The sequence below is a fragment of the Lemur catta genome, chromosome 3 (genome assembly GCF_020740605.2).
Source record: "Lemur catta isolate mLemCat1 chromosome 3, mLemCat1.pri, whole genome shotgun sequence".
Classification (NCBI taxonomy): domain Eukaryota; kingdom Metazoa; phylum Chordata; class Mammalia; order Primates; family Lemuridae; genus Lemur; species Lemur catta.
Genome location: NC_059130.1, coordinates 50,198,133 through 50,217,054, shown reverse-complemented (window position 1 = coordinate 50,217,054; position 18,922 = coordinate 50,198,133). Strand labels below are relative to the sequence as shown.

The following is an 18,922-nucleotide window of genomic DNA, read 5'->3' as shown; positions in this document are numbered from 1 at the left end:
TGAAAAATAAAAAATAAACAATTTAAAAAATATAAAAGAGTTTATAGAACAAGGATATAAAGAAAGAAAATATTTTTGCACAATTGTACAATTAAAGCTTGGTGTTATTATAAAAGAGTCAAAGTAGTTTAAAAATTAAAAAGTTTATAAAGTAAAAAAGTTACAGTAAATATTAAAAGAAAATATTTTTTTATAAATTCAGTGTAGCCTAAGCGTGCAGTGTTGACAAAGTCTGCAGTGGTGTGTAGTAATTTCCTAGGTCTTCACATTCACTCACCACGCACTCAGCAACTTAGCCAGAGCAACGTCCAGTCCTGCAAGCCCCATTCATGGTAAGTGGCCTATAAACGTGCTATATTTTGTCTTTTATACCATATTTTTTACTGTACCTTTTCTCTGATTAGGTATTTTTAGCCACACAAATACTGTTGTTTTACAGTTGCCTATGATATTCAGTATAGTAATACACTACACAGGTTTGTAGCCTAGGAGCAATAGGCTACACCATGTAGCCCAGGTACATAGCAGGCTACACCATCTAGGTTCGTGTAGGTACATTCTATGATGTTAACGATGAAATTGCCTAATGATGCATTTCTCAGATAGTATCTCCTTTGTTAAGTGACTCATGACTGTGTATTAAGGCCCCTCCCAACTTTTAACATGCTCTGTTATTCTATGCGAGTAGTTTTTCTTGACCCCTAAGTCCTCTGTCTTGCAAACCTAATAGATGTGATGTCTATTCTATAACACAGAGTCATTTTTTGTGGCTATTCACAACTATTAGTCCTTTTTGAGAATTTATATCATGCAGTCTCCAAGACTGCCTAATGAGAAAGCACAATAACAAACTGGCTCTAACAACTAATTTCAGGGGCACAGGAGAGCACCCACCAAAGTGCCCATCTAACTCAGCTTTAGTATCTGAAGTTCCACACTTGAGTTCTACAATGTAAGGTGCTGTGCATCTGTCTATCTATCATGTGTCATTGATGTGAATGAGTTTCCAAGACCATTTCCTTAGTAGATAGAGATTTGAGTTAGAGGGGACCAAAGAAAAACATTATGAAGCTGGTGCACACATACCACTGAAAGAAACCAAAGTGAAAACAAGGGAAACCACCTTCATCAAGCTTCTTAATAGTTCTCAGGGGTGCCCTGTAGAGACCCCCCCTACCCCAAGGCCAGCCCTGCTTTTTCCATGATAAAGAATCTGTACCTGCTGTGACTCAGGAACTTGTAGTGGAAGAAGTAATATTAAGCACTAGAGCAAATGTTCAAAGGAGGCTACAAAATCTCCTGTCTTAAACAGGCTTAAGAATAAGTTATCTTTCTTTTAGTATGGGTTTGTTTAAAAGAAATCTGCAAAAAGCCTGGGGGTGGAGATGCCTGTGGGCATCCCTTCCAGCACAGTGTTTCTCTGTCCCCAATTGCTGGAAGCATCAGCTGCCGATTCATCGTCTGACAGCCATAAGTAATACTTGAGGAACATATCCTGTCTTTGAAAATAAATTCCACAAATTCTTCAGGTTGCTTCTTTACATTTTAGTCTTTGTCATCTATTCATAGTAAATGAATGAATGAATGAAAAAAAGGGTAAACAAATGAACAGGTAAATGAAAGATTTTCTTCCTTTCCACCTAAGTACATCTGGTTTTCTCATCTGTGTAACATGAGTGAAAAATAGACAGGAAAGGGCTTTTTAAAGGCACTGCTGCCTAAGCAATTGTCAAACTTCAGTGTCCACAAGAATCAGTCAGAAAACTTATTAAATATGCACATCCATTGGCCCCACACCTAAAGATTCTGATTCAATAGATCAGGCATAAGCACAGGAACATAAATGGTGCTATCACACACACACACTTCAAAGTTGATTCTGATGTGAGTGGTCCACAGGCCACACTTTGAGAAAAATTGCTATTTAAGGACTGTTGGTCCTCTGGTCTGTCACTCTGATATCAGAATCTTCAAAAATTGTGAGCTGTTGGCTGGGCGTGGTGGCTCACGCCTGTAATCCTAGCACTCTGGGAGGCCGAGGCGGGTGGATCGCTCGAGGTCAGGAGTTCGAGACCAGCCTGAGCAAGAGCAAGAACCTGTCTCTACTAAAAATAGAAAGAAATTATCTGGCCAACCAAAAATATATATAGAAAAAATTAGCCTGGCATGGTGGCACATCCCTGTAGTCCCAGCTACTCGGGAGGCTGAGGCAGGAGGATCACTTAAGCCCAGGAGTTTGAGGTTGTTGTGAGCTAGGCTGATGCCACGGCACTCACTCTAGCCCGGGCAACAGAGCGAGACTCTGTCTCAAAAAAAAAAAAATTGTGAATTGCAACCGGCCCACCTTTGAGACCAGGGTCAGCCAAATGGAAGCAAGAATCATCCAAGTAAGGGAATTTCAGAGACTTGCAAAGAGACATTACAATATCTGACTTCAAGACCTACTATAAAGATACAGTAATCAAGGCAGCATGATATTGGCACAAAAATAGGCTAATAGAGCAATAGAAAAGAATGGAGCATCAGGAAATAGATCTATACATACATGAGCAATTAATTCTCAATAAAAGTGTACAACAATTCATTGGTGAATGAATAGTCTTCTCAACAAATGGTGCTAGAACAGGTGAATAGCCATACACCAAAAGAACATACTCCTTTCCACCATATTAAGAAAGTAACTCAAAATGGATAATAAATCTATATGTTAAACTGAAAACTATAGAAATTCTATCAGAAAAGATAGAAGAAAATCTTTGTGATTTTGTTTTAAGAAAAGAATTCTTAAGTACAATCCCAAAACTACAGTTGAAAAAAGTAAAAATTGATAAATTGGATTTTACCAAAATTAAGAACTTCTCCCCTTTGAACAACACTATTAAGAAAGTAAAAAGGTGAGACACAGACTAAAAGATAATATTTGCAAATCACAAGCACAATGATACTTGTACCACTTATCTATTAAAGGATTTATATCCACAATACATAAATAACTCTCAAAACTCAATTTAAAAAGCCATTTCAAGGCCAGGCATGGTGGCTCACGCCTGTAATCCTAGCACTCTGGGAGGCCGAGGCGGGTGGATTGCTCGAGGTCAGGAGTTCGAGACCAGCCTGAGCAAGAGCGAGACCCCGTCTCTACTAAAAATAGAAAGAAATTATATGGCCAACTAAAAATCTATATAGAAAAAATTAGCCGGGCATGGTGGCGCATGCCTGTAAGTCCCAGCTACTAGGGAGGCTGAGGCAGTAGGATCACTTGAGCCGAGGAGAAAGCGAGACTCTGTCTCAAAAAAAAAAAAAAAAAAAAAAAGCCATTTCAAAAATAGGCAAAAGATTTAAAGAGACACTTCACCAACAAACATATATAGAACATCGTTTCTCATTATGGAAATACAAATTAATCACACTGAGATACTGCATGTTTATAGTTTAAAAGACTGACAAAATGAAATATTCTCAAGGATGGAGGAACTGGAATCACTCACAGTAAAAGTAATGAACATGCAACTTTGTTGAGTAATACATGCAACATGGGTGAGTCACAAAATAACTATGTTGAAAAAAGCCAGACAAAAAGAGTACAGACTGTAGGATTCCATTATACAAATTCTAGGAAATGAAATCCAGTCTGTAGTGACAGAAAGTAGATTAGTAGTTTCCTGAAAGTGGGTGAGGGCAGGGATAAGAGGGAGGAAGCCATTAAAAAGGGACCCAAGCAATCCTTGGAGGTTGACGGATATGGTCATGATCTTTTCTATGGCAGTAGTTTCATATGTCTAGGATACATATAACAAAACTAATCAAATTATATACTTTATGTGAAAACTATTGTATGCCAATTATACCTTAACACTGTTCAAAAATTGATAGCTATTTAAAAAGATAAGGAAAAGGAAAAATTGAGTAAATAGTAATCTACAAAAAATGCAAAAGTAATAGAAGAAAGAAGATATCACAGTACACTATTTGATTCACCAATGAATAGTTTCCATAGTTATACAAATGTAAGCACTGATAATGATGTAATAATTGATGAAGAGTATATGGCTTTATCCAGAAGAAAGAAAAGGGGGACATGGAGCAGGGATGGCGTGGGGGAGCATGTGAGAAGGTTAACTACCTTGATCCACTATAGCAAGAAGTTGCAAGATAATGGATACAATTATAAAACCAAGAAATGTAGAATATGCAGATTATTTAGAGATTTGGGGATAAATATCAGAAGAAATGATATTTGCTTCCTACAAGTGGGACTGGGGAACAGGAAGTAGTAAGGCAGAGAACTACTGGTTTTATGTATACAGGCACACACACAGATGCACACATGCAGGCACACACAATTGTGGGCACACAACTTATGGTGCCATTTCATCATTTCACTTATCAAACAATTGTTGGTAGGCAATGTTCCATGAATATTTTCATATTTCTGTATAGCCCAGACTTTATGATTGGATGACAAACATGCCTTGGAAGTTAGAGAAGGTCAATTGCTCTGGATAAGATTTAGAGGTTTATCTCCTCTGGAGCCATTTGCTTGTATTCTAAGGGTAATGAACTCCAGAAACAATTTCCGGAAATATTTGTTTGCCATCCAGGGTAATCCTTTCCCCTGCCCTGAGAAGATTTATTTATATAGTAAACTTCTGTCTCTCTCTCCAGTGGGAACAGGATTAGATGTACCAGCTTCCCAGTATAGCACCAAGTCTCATGATTTAAGGATTCCTCTCATGTATGCAAAACCTTTGCACATGCAGGTGAACATCTGGGCCTCATTGAGTTTCCTTGTGGCGAATTGTGGCATGGGCAACTGTATTACAAATTACCACAAATTTAGCACCTTAAAACCATGCAAATGTATTATCCCACAGATTCTATGGAACAAAAGTCTGAGTATGGGTTAGCTGGTTTCTCTGCCAGGTTCTTACCAGGCTGAAATCAAGGTGTCAGCTGGGTCTGCTATCTTGATCTAAGGTTCAAGGCACTTTGCAAAGATCACTGGTTGTTGACAGCAGGTCCCATTTTCTTGTTGGTTATTGACCAGGAACTGCTCTAAGTTTCTGTATTCCAATCTCAGGTCCTTGTCACATGGCCCCCTCCATAAGCAGTTCACAAGGTAAATTGCTCCTTAAAGTCCAGCAGAAGAATCTCCCTCATGCTTCTAATCTCTTTTTTCAGAAAAGTCTTGCTTCTTGCAAGGACTTACTTGATTAAGTCAGGTCCACCCAGGATAATCTCCCTTTTGATTAAGTCAAACTCAACTGATTGTGACCTTAATTATATCTGAAAAATTATTTCATCTTTGTCTTATAACTACTATCTATATCTTGTATCTTAACCACAGGAGTGAAATCATTTATATTCAGTGTCTCACCCACACTAAAGGGGAGGGGTTTATACAGGTTGTACACACTAGGGGACAAGGAGTCTTGGGAGCCATCTTAGAATTCTGCCTACCACATTCAGTAATCAAGACAATGTAGTACTGGTGAGAGAATAGACAAATAAGTCAATGGAAAAGAATGGAGAGCCCAGAAATAGAGCCACATGAATATAGTCAACTGATATTTGACAGAGGAGCAAAGGCAATACACGGGAGCAAAGAGTGTCTTTTCAACCAATGAAACTGGAAAAATTGGACATCCACATACTAAAAACGTGCATTTGGAGACCTTATAACCTTTACAAAAATTAACTCTAAATGGATCATAGACCTAAATGTAAAATGCAAAACAATAAAACTCGTAGAAGATAATATAGGAGATATTGATGACTTTGGGTATGGCAATGACTTTTTAGATAGTGACACCAAACACACAATCCATGAAAAAAATAATTGATAAGGTCACTTCATTAAAATTAAAAACTTCTGCTCTGCAAAAGACAATGTCAGGAGAATAAGAAGACAAGCCACAGACTAGGAGAAAATATTTGTGAAGGACACATCTGATAACGACTATTATTTAAAATATACAAAGCACTCTTTAAAACTCAACAAAAAGAAAGAAAACAAACAACCCAATTAAAATGGGCCCAAAACCTTAACAGACATCTCATGAAAGAAAATATACAGATGCTACATAGAATCTGAAAAGATGTTTCACATCACAGTGTTGTCAGGGAAATGCTAAGTAACACAACAATGAGATACCACTACACTCTATTCAAATGGCCAAAATATAGAACACAGACAACAAATGCTGGAGAGGATATGGATCAACAGGTGCTCACACTCAGTGCTAGTGGGAATGCAAAATGGTACAGCCACTTTGGAAGACAGTGTTTCTTACAAAACTAAAAATTTCTTACAAAACTGAAAATACTCTTATTATGTGATCCAGCAATTGCACTTTTTGGCATTTACCCAAAGGACTTAAAAACTATGTCCACACAAAAACCTACACACAAATGTTTATAGCAGATTTATTCATAATTGCCAAAACTTGAAAGTAACCAAGATGTCCTTAAATAGGTGAAGGGATAAATAAACTGTGGTACATCCAGACAATGGAATATTATTCAGCACTAAAAGAAAACAAGTTATCAAGCCATGAAACATGGAGGAAATTTAAAAGCATATTATTAAGTGAAAAAAGCCAATATGAAAAGGCTACATACTGTGTGATTACAATTATATACCATTTTGGAAAAATTATGGAGACAATAAAAAGACCAGTGGTTGTTAAGGACTTAGTGGGGAGAGAAGGATGAATAGACAGAGCACAGAGCCTATTTGGGGCAGTGCAAGTATTCTGTATAATGCTATAAAAACATGTCATGATATATTTGTTCAAAACCATAGAATGTATAATACCAAGAGTAAACTTTAATGTAAACTATGGACTTTGGATGATAATGATGTGTCAATGTAGGTCCATCAATTGTAATGTATGTACTATGGTGGGAGACATTGGTAATGGGGGAGGCCATGTATGTGTAGGGGGCAGGGGGCATATGGGAACTCCGTATCTTCTGCTCAGTTTTCTGTGAACCTAAAATTGCTCTAAAAAATAAAGTTTATTTAGAAATGCATACAACATTATATATTATTATGAGTATACAATGTATTCATCATGTCTTTTTATTTTCTTTATTTCTGATGCTTTGACATGGAGGGAGGTTTTGCTGATCTTGGTGAGACAGCCTTTCCCAAAGCTAGCCAGTTCCCAGAGATAGGAAAAGACTTCCCTGTGACTGCTCTTTTCATATGCAAATCACCTCAACCACCTCCTTTATCTGGCTCCTATAGGGCTCATACACTCAGGGCCACTGTTCCTCTGCCCTAATCACCCCAGGGCCAGGCACCAGACAACTAAACACAATCTCTGTACCCTTTAGCCTGCTGAAATTACTCAAACCGGCAAATCCTAAACCTGCAATAGACTCTTCTCTACATTTCCCCCTCACTCTCTCTGACTCCTGACCAATCTCAGTGCTTCCCAGCTTGGCACTGCATGGCTTGGCATACCTCTCCCCTAAGGAACTGTACCAAATTTTCTTTTTAATGGCAATCCAGTCCTGATCTGTTGGCCTCACCACATCTGAATAATAATGAAACTTACATTTAAAAACAATTGTTTCTGTGGAAAGCAATATGAAGATACTTCAGAGAGATACAGGTAGAACTACCATTTGATCCAGCAATCCCATTACTGGGCATCTACCCAAAGGAACAAAAGACATTCTATAAAAAAGATATCTGCACTAGAATGTTTATAGCAGCACAATTCACAATTGCAAAGATGTGGAAACAACCCAAGTGCCCCTCAATACATGAGTGGATTAATAAAATGTGGTATATGTATACCATGGAGTTCTACTCAGCCACAAAAACAGTGGTGATCTAGCACCTCTTGTATTACCCTGGATAGAGCTGGAGCCCGTTCTACTAAATGAAGTATCCCAAGAATGGAAAAACAAGCACCACATGTACTCACCATCAGACCGGTATTAACTGATCAACACTTAAGTGCATATATAGTAGTAACATTCATCGGGTGTCGGGGAGATGGGAGTGGGGAGGAGGGGATGGGTATATACACACCATCTGAGGGATGAACTCGCTTGAAGCTCTGACTTGGGTGGGGAAAAGGCAATATATGTAACCTAAACATTTGTTTCCCCATAATATGCTGAAATTTAAAAAAAAATAAATAAAAATTGATTATGGCTATATAAGTACATTCAAGTATTTTTACAAAGCATTGATAGTATATACATTAAATATGTCAAGTGATTATCTCTAAGAATGAGAAGAGAAATCAGCCTGGGGTGTTGGAATATTAGATTGTCCGGACTTTACATGTAGCAACATGCTATCATAAAACATGAGACTTGAAGCAAATATGGCAAAATGTTTAAAAAGAAACCCATTCTGTGTGGTGGGACAGGAGTGCTTCCTATGTGATTTTTAAAAAATCTTTATTTCTATAATTTCTAAAAATAAAAATTATTTTTAAAAGGGTAACATTACCTATAACATTCAAAAGATATGTTCAAGATAACATAAAATAAAGAGCAAAGACAGTATTTAGGAGATTCATATACCAATTGGGATGAAATTTGCAAAATAAGTTAAGGCAAGAAATGCAGAGAGGAGACACAAGAGCAAGTTCTCACAGGTAAGACACTCCAATTTATTTATTCACAACTTGTTCAACATCCCTTCTCAGCAGGGTTAGTGTATCAGTTATCTGTCACCACAGTAATGCTGTGTAACAACAACAGAGAACAAAAAACCTCAGTGGCATACAGCAATAAACACTTATTGCTCACAGGTCTTTAGGTTGACTAAGCAGTTCTGCTGATCTGATCTGAGCTCATCTAGACTTATTCATGTGTCTGTCGCCAGCTGTAGGTCAGTTAAATAGCTGCCCTTGGCTGAACTGTGTCACAAGTCTGGGCTGGCCTGGCTCTGTTCTGCACAACTTCTCAGCAGCAGGCTAGCCTGGGCTTATTCCACAGCAAGACAGAGCAGCAAGAGAGGGCAAGAAAAGACACACAGGGCCTCTTAGGATATAGGCTCAGAACTGCACAGTCAATTCCCCACATGGTATATGCCAAGGCAAGTGTAGACTAAGCCTCTTTAATGGAAGGAGTAAACAAATCAAGACCATTATTATAATCAATCTACCACAGTTAGATAAGAACTGTCTTGGTGTATAGTTTCTCCAGTTTATTTTATTCACTGAAAAAGTTAAGAAGCAGCAGGACTGAGCAGGAATGAGCTCTATGAAGGTTTTTTTTTTTTTTTAATGGATCTTTATGTGTTCCTGCTTGAGATAATCCCTTAATATGTCAATATTGTGTCAGCTGACCTAGAGTTTTCTAGAGCGTTGTAACCTAAGAAACATAAGGCTCAGGTTCTTCAGAAATGCAGCCTGAAGAAAGCTAACTTCTCAGATTGTTTATCTAGCAAGGACAGAATTAAAGCCTGGGGAGATTAAAGTCTCTGAAGGGCCACCTTCAGGCTATGATGACAATTATAGTCTTACCATAATGCCTGTAAAGACTTCTCAAAGGAACTCTGTGGGAAAACATGGTGGGGAAACATTGCATGTGGCTATATCCCTATCTTGGGAAGTCTTAACTCACATTAGGTTTAAACACTGTTGTTGCCAGCCCAATATCCATTCCCTCTTCCTTTTTATTTTTTTTAATTAACAAATCCTTGATTTTGCTTTAAGACAGCAACGTAACAGTTAAAAAAAATACTCATTATTCCAGACTCACTTACAGTTAGGGATAGCCCCATGACCTGAGACATAAGCACAAGTTAACTATGTAGACAACTGAGAAAAACATATTTCCTCCCTGAAATATGGTGGTGCCATCATCCACCATCTGCCCTTAACTCTCCAGCCTGTGTTAGGGAATGTGGAGGGGAGTGAGGGAAGAAGCCTGAGCACCAGCAGCATCCTGAATGGAACTACTATTCCACTCTGGACACTGTCTCTGCTTTATTTTTTCTACATAAGAAAACTAAAACCCCACTTGTTTATATCAACATTATCAGGTATCTGTCACATGCAATTCTAAATAATGTCTGAGTTATAAGAATTTCTACACTAAAAATATAAAGCTCATACCTAGATTTAGTTATTCTACAATGTATATATACTTCAAAACATCACGTTGTACATGATAAATATATACAAGCATATCTTTCAAGTTAAAAAACATAATGAAATAATGAAGAGGTGAAAGACCTAAATAAATTAATAAATAAGGGGGTGGGGAAGATCAGTCCTTCCCAAACTTATTTGCACACAGCACTTTTAAAAAAGTATTTTATTCTTACTTCACACAATGTATGAGCAATGTTCCACAGAATATCTATTTGGAAAATTCAGTTTTATTTTATATCATAAAAATCTTTTACAACAGTCTGTTTTGCTGGTTAAAGTACTGAATTAATGAGATCAATGCATAAAACTGATCTTTATATGACAAATTAGTTTCACCTTGTAACACTACCCTATCTTGGACTAGACACCACTGGCTCATCCATGAACTCATTCATCAAAAAATATTTATTGGTCACCTAGTAGGTTCCAAGCTCTATGCTAGGACCTGAGGATATGAAGATAATTTAATCCTATTCCCAGATCTTGGTTAGCTTGAGGTTAGTGTGACAAAATAATTAATTATAATGTAATGTATCTAACATTCTCTGTTACTACAATTTAAGAACCCTTCCAAACATCCAGGAACACCATCATGATTCTTTGGATTCATGAGTATTGGGCTACACATACACATGTCAGGCTCATGGGAAAAACTAGGAAGGGATCTGAGCCAACTATCCAATATTCATATCTTTCAAAACAAATTTTTTATTGACACATAATACATGTACATATTTTCACAGAACATGGGATAACTTGACAAATTCATATAATCAAATCAGGGTAATGGGATATCTATCACCTTAAATTCCTATCTTTTCTTTGTGCTAGTAACACTCAAATGGCTCTCCTATAGCTATTTTGAAATATACAATAGATTCATGTTAACTGTAGTTACCCTACTGATCTATCAAACACTCAATCTTATTCCTTCTATCTCACTATATATTTGTTCCCATTAATAAACCTTCATTCATCTTCCCCATCCCCCAACCTTTCTGACCTCTGGTAACCACCAATCTATTCTCTATCTTCATGAGATCCACATTTTTAACTCCAACATGTGAAGGAGACATGCAATATTTGTCTTTCTGTGCTTGGCTTATTTAACTAACATGATTTCCTCCAGTTCCATCCATGTTGCTGCAAATGGCAGGATTTCATTCCTTCTTATGGCTAAATAATATTCCATTGTGTATATGTATGTACATTTTCTTTATCCATTCATCCATTAATGGGCACCTAGGTTGAATATATATTTTAGTTATAGTTATTAGTGTTTCAGTGAACATGGGAGTACAGGTATCTCTTCAATATACTGATTTTCTTTCTTTTGGCTATATACCCAGTAGTGGAATTGCTGGATTGCAGTCCTATTTTTAGTTTTTTGAGGAACTTCTATACTGTTTTGCATAGCAGTTGTACTAATTTGGATTCCTATCAACAGTGTACAAGTGTTCCCCTTTCTCTACATCTGTGAAGACATCCATTATTCTATGTCTGTTTGCTAAGAGCCATTCTAATTGGAGTCAGGTGGTATCTCATGGTAGTTTTAATTGGCAATTCTCTGATGATTGGTGATATTGAGTATTTTTTCATGTACCTATCAGCCATTTGCTTTTTTTGAGAAAGGTCTATTCAGATCTTTTGCCCATTTTTTAAATCAGATTGCTTTTTTTTTTGATATTGGGTTGCTTGAGCTTGTTTTATATTCTGGTTATTAAGCCCTTGTCAGATGAATAGTTTGCAAATATTTTTTTCCATTCTGTAGATTGTCTCTTCACTATGTTGACCTTTGCTGTACCGAAGCTTTTTGGCTTGATATAATCCTATTTATCTATTTTTGCTTTTGTTTCCTCTCTTTGTGAGGTCTTATACAAAACAATCTTTGCCCAGACCAATGGTCTGGAGTGTTTCCCCAGTGTTTTCTTATAATAGTTTCATAGTTTCAGGTCCTAGATTCAAATGGAAAGATCTTCCATGCTCATGGATTGGAAGAGTTAATATTGCAAAAATGACAATATTACTCAAAGCAATTTAAAAATTGAAAAAAATGTATGCAAGGTGAGGGATATAAGGTTTTATAGTACCATTTTGGTTTTGGTTTTGTTTTTATTATTTTTTTAATTTAGATTTTTTATTTTTTTGTTTCATCATATTACAGGGGTACAAACAAATGTTTAGGTTACATATGTTGCCTTTGCTTCTCCCCAGTCAGAGCTTTAAGCATGTGCATCCTCCAGATGGTGCACACCACACCCATTAGTTGTGAATAAACCCATCTCCTCCCACCTGCCCAACACCTGATGACTGTTGCTACTATATGTGCATATAAGTGTTGATCAGTTAATACCAATTTGATGATGAGTACATGTGGTGTTTGTTTTTTCCATTCTTGGGATACTTCACTTACTAAAATGGGCTCCAGCTCTATCCAGGATAATACAAGAGGTGCTAGATCACCATTGTTTTTTGTCATATGGTATGCATATACCATGCATACCATGGTATGCATATACCACATTTTATTAATCCACTCATGTATTGAGGGGCACTTGGGTTGTTTCCACATCTTTGCAATTGTGAACTGTGCTGCTATAAACATTCTAGTGCAGATGTCTTTTTTATAGAATCTCTTTTGTTCCTTTGGGTAGATGCCCAGTAATGGGATTGCTGGGTCAAATGGTAGTTCTACTTGTAGCTCTTTGAGGTATCTGAAGGAATCTCAGGGACTAAAGGGACTTGTTTTTGTTTTTAAACTTAGAGATTGGCAGTGAACTGTTTTATGCCTTGTAAGGTTGTCTTTTACCTGCTGTGATCTGAGTGAGTGACCTTGAACTTTAGGCCACTTGGGATTTTGACCTTGAGTATTTCACTTCTGCTTCTGACAGCATTATGCACAGGTAAGTAGCTGTTACACAGACAGGGACTACAGGCATCTGCCTTATGTTCCAGGGAGAGGAAATTAGGGGGGGATCTCAACTAACAGAAGTTGGCCACAATAGCCTTAGTAAACTAGGGCACGGATTCAATTATAGGGGACAAAAACCTTTCCATATACAGGCCTCATAGACATTAAGAATTTGAACTTTATTTTTTAGGTTTTCTGTGTTTTGCGGACAGGCTTGCAGTCCAGGACTGTAAACTGATGCTAAATTCCTTGTGAGCTTTAGTGTATGCAAGTTGCTAGTTTTAAATGTTTGTTCCAGGCCGCAGTAGGCAGTGTAGATAAACTTCCTGAGATTCCATTTATTTTGTTCATCATCCAAGGATAAGGGTGGTACTGTGTCGAGAGGATAGTCTCTTGGATCCATGAAACTTATTCATAACTCTCATAAAAGCTACTCCCAGCACATAATTTCAGGTTAGTTCTGGATCTTTTATTTATATAAATTCAGGCCATGGCTTTAGATTTAAATTTCAGAGACCAAATCTGAAGGGAGAGTTCAAATAGCTTGTCTACTTTCTCCTCCCTGAATGGAAAAATCTCACCTAGGTGATAATCCCTCATCAAACTAGGACTCATTCTCTTATATTCCTGCCTGGCTCCTCATAGTATGGCTTACCATTGCCATGTCTTCCTTTAGAGGTCCATATTCCGTTTATTTATCCAGCATGTTCCACCAGAGTTCAGGTAACATGTCCATGTTCACCCAAAGCTGTCATATGGACACTTGACTCCTAATTCCTCCAGTGTTTTCTACTGATCTTCCTGGTCTTCTCCTCTCCAATCTGTCCAGAATTTTTGTAAATACTTAGAATAGCAGTCCTAATCTTTAAGGTAATAGGATCCCAATTGCTTGTATTATGAATTTTCTACCTGCAGCTTTAAGGGGTTGTCTCTCAATTGTTTTTTGGATCCTCATCCTTGGCAGGGTCTATAAACAGTCTTGTCTGCTCTATCATATCTCTTCTCTCATTCTACCCAAAATTTCTTTGGATCTCTGCCACAGTTTCTGATCTAACAACAGCTAAATGTCTTCTCCTTTTCTAACCCTATTGCTAAGGATAGTTATATTTGAGTATATATTATTTTCCCATTTATCTTTTCTGGCCTTAGTATCTCATTTTCCTTTCAACTCTGTCCAGTCTGACTTCTGCAATCCCAACATTTCTTTTTAGGAAGTTAATTTCTTCCTGTAGATAATTGTTTTTCAGGAAGTGTAACTAATAACAAGGCAGGATAATTCCTTTTTGGTGAGGCTCTCCTATACATTGCAAATGCTTTAGTATCCCTGGCTCCTCCTCACCAAATGCCAAGAGCACTCTCCAATTTTACTATGGAAATTGAGAACCCACTGCTATGATTGGGTCATGGCTTTGTGGTGAGTGGGTCCAACTATGCCTGACCAATGGCCTGCTAATTTTGCCTGCTCTCAGCCCTGGAGTGCCCCAGGAGAGGTTATGGAACACTGAGAAAGTGTTACAAGCTCCAGGCTTGCCTCTGGAAAGGAAGAAGCAGAAAAGCTAGGAAAAAATGTTCCCACAGCAATGCCAAGAAAACATGTCTGATCTGAAATTGGAGACCTCTGAGAAACAAAGCAGGAAGCTTGGATCATCTGGAAAACAGGAAGATATAAGTGGATCACTTGCTTCCACAGTACAGCCAAGAACCAAAGCCTATTTGAAATTGTCTGGGGAAAAAATGGAGTGGGAGGAGGATAAATGGAGGTTAGTTTTCTGTGAAGAGGAGCAGAGTTGGAGCAGGAACTGAAGTGGGATACAGGGTAAGAAAGTGTTTTTATACAATAGAGATCAGAGAGTATGTTTGTATGTATGATACCAGTAGCTGCCTCAGAAAATGGTGGCTTCCACTTCCTCTCCATAACATAGAATCCTTGAGAAAAGTAAGAAAAATCATTTGCCCTAAAGGAATATATGTATGCGTGTCTCTATATACATACACCTACACATATATATTCAAGAATAATGGTGTAAAAAAAATAATCTTCACATCTATAGTATGTCACTTTCATATCCCCAGATTCAATGAAAATAGAAGTTCTGATGAAAATAAAGTGTTCTGAAAAGGAAAAAGCAGGTCATTTTAAGAACAATTAAGCTCAAAAAAGTTTGAGTATTGTCTTCTTGGTGAGCTCAGTTGTAGAATGCAATCCAGAAAAAGCACAATTTGTAAAATATTCTTAGAGATGATGAGTTTTTGAGATGTTTTATTTTAGTGCTTTCATTTTTTATAATGGAATGAGATAATAAATCCCTATTTGTGTCTGAGTAGTCCAAAATAGCTTGTAAGAATAGAAAAATCTGACAGTTGCTGAGAAAAAAAGGAAAAAAAAACATGAAAATAGCTGAATCTGTCCAATCTTGTATTTATCCATTCAGACTATAAGTGGTGTTATTGTTGAAAAGAAGTTAAGAAATTTTCTTTAGAGAAAAAACTTTTTTGTGGAGAAAAATGGCATTTATTGCTCACTAAATACAAATGTGCACAATTAATTTGATTCTTTTCTCTTGATAACTAGTAAAAATATAATAGTGGATTATTGTTCATTCATTCATTCATTCTGAAAATACTAATAAGTCCCAGCATGGGCTAGACCAGGGTGCAGCACTGACAGAAATGTACTCCAGCAGGAATAAAATGTATTCTTTTCCTCAAAGAACCTCATAATTTTCATAAATTAAAATCAAGATGAAGGACGCACAACAGGCAATTCATAAATGAAGAATAACTAATTGTCTAGAAACACATAAAATAGTCATCTTCACTAGTAATCACTAAATAACTTTAAAATTATGATAAGATACTGTTTTTCATCAACCAACTCAGAAGAAATTTTCTAACAATAATACACAGGATTGGTACATAAAAATATGCCCGCTTATTAATTATTAGTTGGAACATAAATTGGAAAAGTCTTTCTGGTATATAATCTGGCAAAATGTATTAAATTAAAAGTTTTCATATTCTGTGGTACAAGTCTACTTCCAGGAATTTCAGCTAAAAAACTAGATTACTGAAGTCCTCATAAATGGAGCAATGAAAATTTTTATTCTGGTGAGTGGGTCGAAATATGCCTGACCAATAGCCTGGTTTGCTGATTTTGCTGCTCCCAGCCCTGGAGTGCCCCAGGAGAGGTTGTGGAACATTGGGAAAGTGTCACAAGTTCCAGGCTTGCCTCTGGAAAGGAAGAAGCAGGAAAGCTAGTAAAAAAATGTTTCCACAGCAATGCCAAGCAAGGAAACATGTCTGACCTGACATAAGAGACCTCTTAGAAACCAAGTGGAAGCCTAGACCATCTGGAAAATAGGAAGATGTCAGTGCAATAAATAGAGTTAGAGATAGAATTAAAGTGTAGAGGTTTTTTTCTTGATATATTCTTTAATTATTTTTGTGTGTGTGATCTAAGTTGTCATCTTTTTAGAGTATCTTGTTATATCTATAAGATGGTTTTTGTAAGCCTCATGATAACCACAATGCAAAAACTTGTAATAGATACACTAAAAATAAAAAACAACAAATTAAAACATACTAGCACAGAAAATCATTTAACCACAAAGGAAGACAGTAAGACAGGAAGAGAGGATTTACCAAACAATGAGAAAACAAGCAAGAAAATGGCAATAGTAAGTCTTTACTTAGCAATAACAACACTGAATGCAAATGGTCACTGTTCTCTAATTAAAAGGCTGAATAGATAAAGAAACAAGACCCAATTACATGCTGCCTACAAGAAATCCACTTCGTCTATAAAGACACACATAGACTGAAAGTGAAGAAAAAGAAAAAGATATCACTTGCAAGTGGAAACCAAAAAAAAGAGTAAGAATAGCTATATTTATCAAGATACAATATATTACAAATATGGTATACATACAAAAGGTGGTATATATATATATATATATATATATATATATATATATGTATATATACACAAATATATACAAATGTGGTATATACACAAAATTGGATTGTCTTCTCACTATTACAGCAGGCTCCAGAGCCTTCTCTCTCCTGTGCACAATGGCAACTCTTAAGGAAAAACTCATTTCACCAGTTGCAGAAGAAGAGGCAGCAGTCCCAGACGATAAGATCACTGTAGTGAGTGTCGGACAAGTTGGTATGGCATGTGCTATCAGCATTCTGGGAAAGTCTCTGGCTGATGAACTTGCTCTTGTGGATGTTTTGGAAGATAAGCTTAAAGGAGAAATGATGGATCTGCAGCATGGGAGCTTATTTCTTCAGACATCTAAAATTGTGGCAGATAAAGATTACTCTGTGACCGCCAATTCTAAGATTGTGGTGGTAACTGCAGGCGTCCGTCAGCAAGAGGGGGAGAGTCGTCTCAATCTGGTGCAGAGAAATGTTAATGTCTTCAAGTCCATTATTCCCCAGATCATCAAGTACAGTCCTGACTGCATCATAATTGTGGTTTCCAACCCAGTGGACATTCTTATATGTGTTACCTGGAAACTAAGTGGATTACTCAAGCACTGTGTGATTGAAAGTGGGTGTAATCTGGATTCTGCTAGATTTCGCTATCTCATGGCTGAAAAACTTGGCATTCATCTCAGCAGCTGCCATGGATGGATTTGGGGAGAACATGAAGACTTAAGTGTGGCTGTGTGGAGTGGAGTGAATATGGCAGGTGTTTCTCTCCAGGACTTGAATCCAGAAATGGGAACAGACAATGATATGAAAATTGGAAAGAAGTACATAAGATGGTTGTTGAGAGTTCCTATGAAGGCACTAGCTTGCGCCTATGAAGGCACGAGCTAAAAGGGTATACCAACTGGGCCATTGGATTAAGTGTAGCTGATCTTACTGAATCCATGCTTAAAAATCTATCCAGGATTCATCCAGTATCAACAATGATGAAGGGGATGTATGGCATTGAGAATGAAGTCTTCCTGAGCCTCCCATGTATCCTCAACGCTTGGGGATTAACCAGTGTTATCAACCAGAAGCTAAAGAATGATAAGGTTGCTCAGCTCAAGAAAAGTGCAGATACACTGTGGGACATCCAGAAAGACCTAAAAGACCTGTGACAACTGAGCTCTAGGCTGTAGAAATTCAAAAACTATAATGTGATTAACCCTGAGCTTTTAGTTTTTGTCCATGTACATGAATCACAGTTTGCTTTTATCTTCCTAAATAAGTGAATTTGGGCTCAAAGAATCAAAGCCCATGCTTGATTTAATGCTAGCAATATGAGCCTTTGAACAAATAAAATTAACTATCATAGTGTGCTTCTAAAAAAAAAAAACAAACAAAAAAATGAAATGCTTTTCATCCATAAAAAGGAATGAATTCATGTCTTTTGAAGCAACATGGATGAAACTGGAGGCCATTATCTTAAGTGAAATAAGTCAGACACAGAAAGATAAATACCACATATTCTGACTTTTAGTGGAAACTAAATAATGTGTACACATGGGCATAGAGTGTGAAATGATGGACAGTGGTGACTTGGAAGGATGAGGGGGTAGAAAAAATGATGAGAAATTATGTAATGGGTACAATGTACATTATTTGGATGATGGGTACCCTAAAAGCCCTGACTTCACCACTACAAAAGCTATGCAAGTAACAAAATAACACTTGTATCCCACAAATTTATATAATTTTTTTTTAATTTTAAATTTTAAAATGCCTCCCATCAAAAAAAATCCCAGGACTTGATTACTTCACTGTTCAATTCTACCAAACATTTAAAGATGAATTAATACCAATTCTACTCAAACCCTTAAAAAAAAATTAAAGAGGAGAAAATACTTCTGAACTCATTCTACGAGGCTCGCATTACCCTGATCCTAAAAATAGACAAGGG

At 37.0% G+C, this 18,922-nt stretch overlaps 1 pseudogene across 1 annotated transcript; it reads left to right on the top strand.

Moving 5' to 3' along the window:
• Positions 1 to 17,115: 17,115 nt before the first annotated feature.
• Positions 17,116 to 18,140, top strand: LOC123635368 (annotated as a pseudogene). The gene has a single exon (XR_006734110.1). The product of XR_006734110.1 is annotated as an L-lactate dehydrogenase B chain-like (transcript).
• The last annotated feature ends 782 nt before the right edge of the window (positions 18,141 to 18,922 follow it).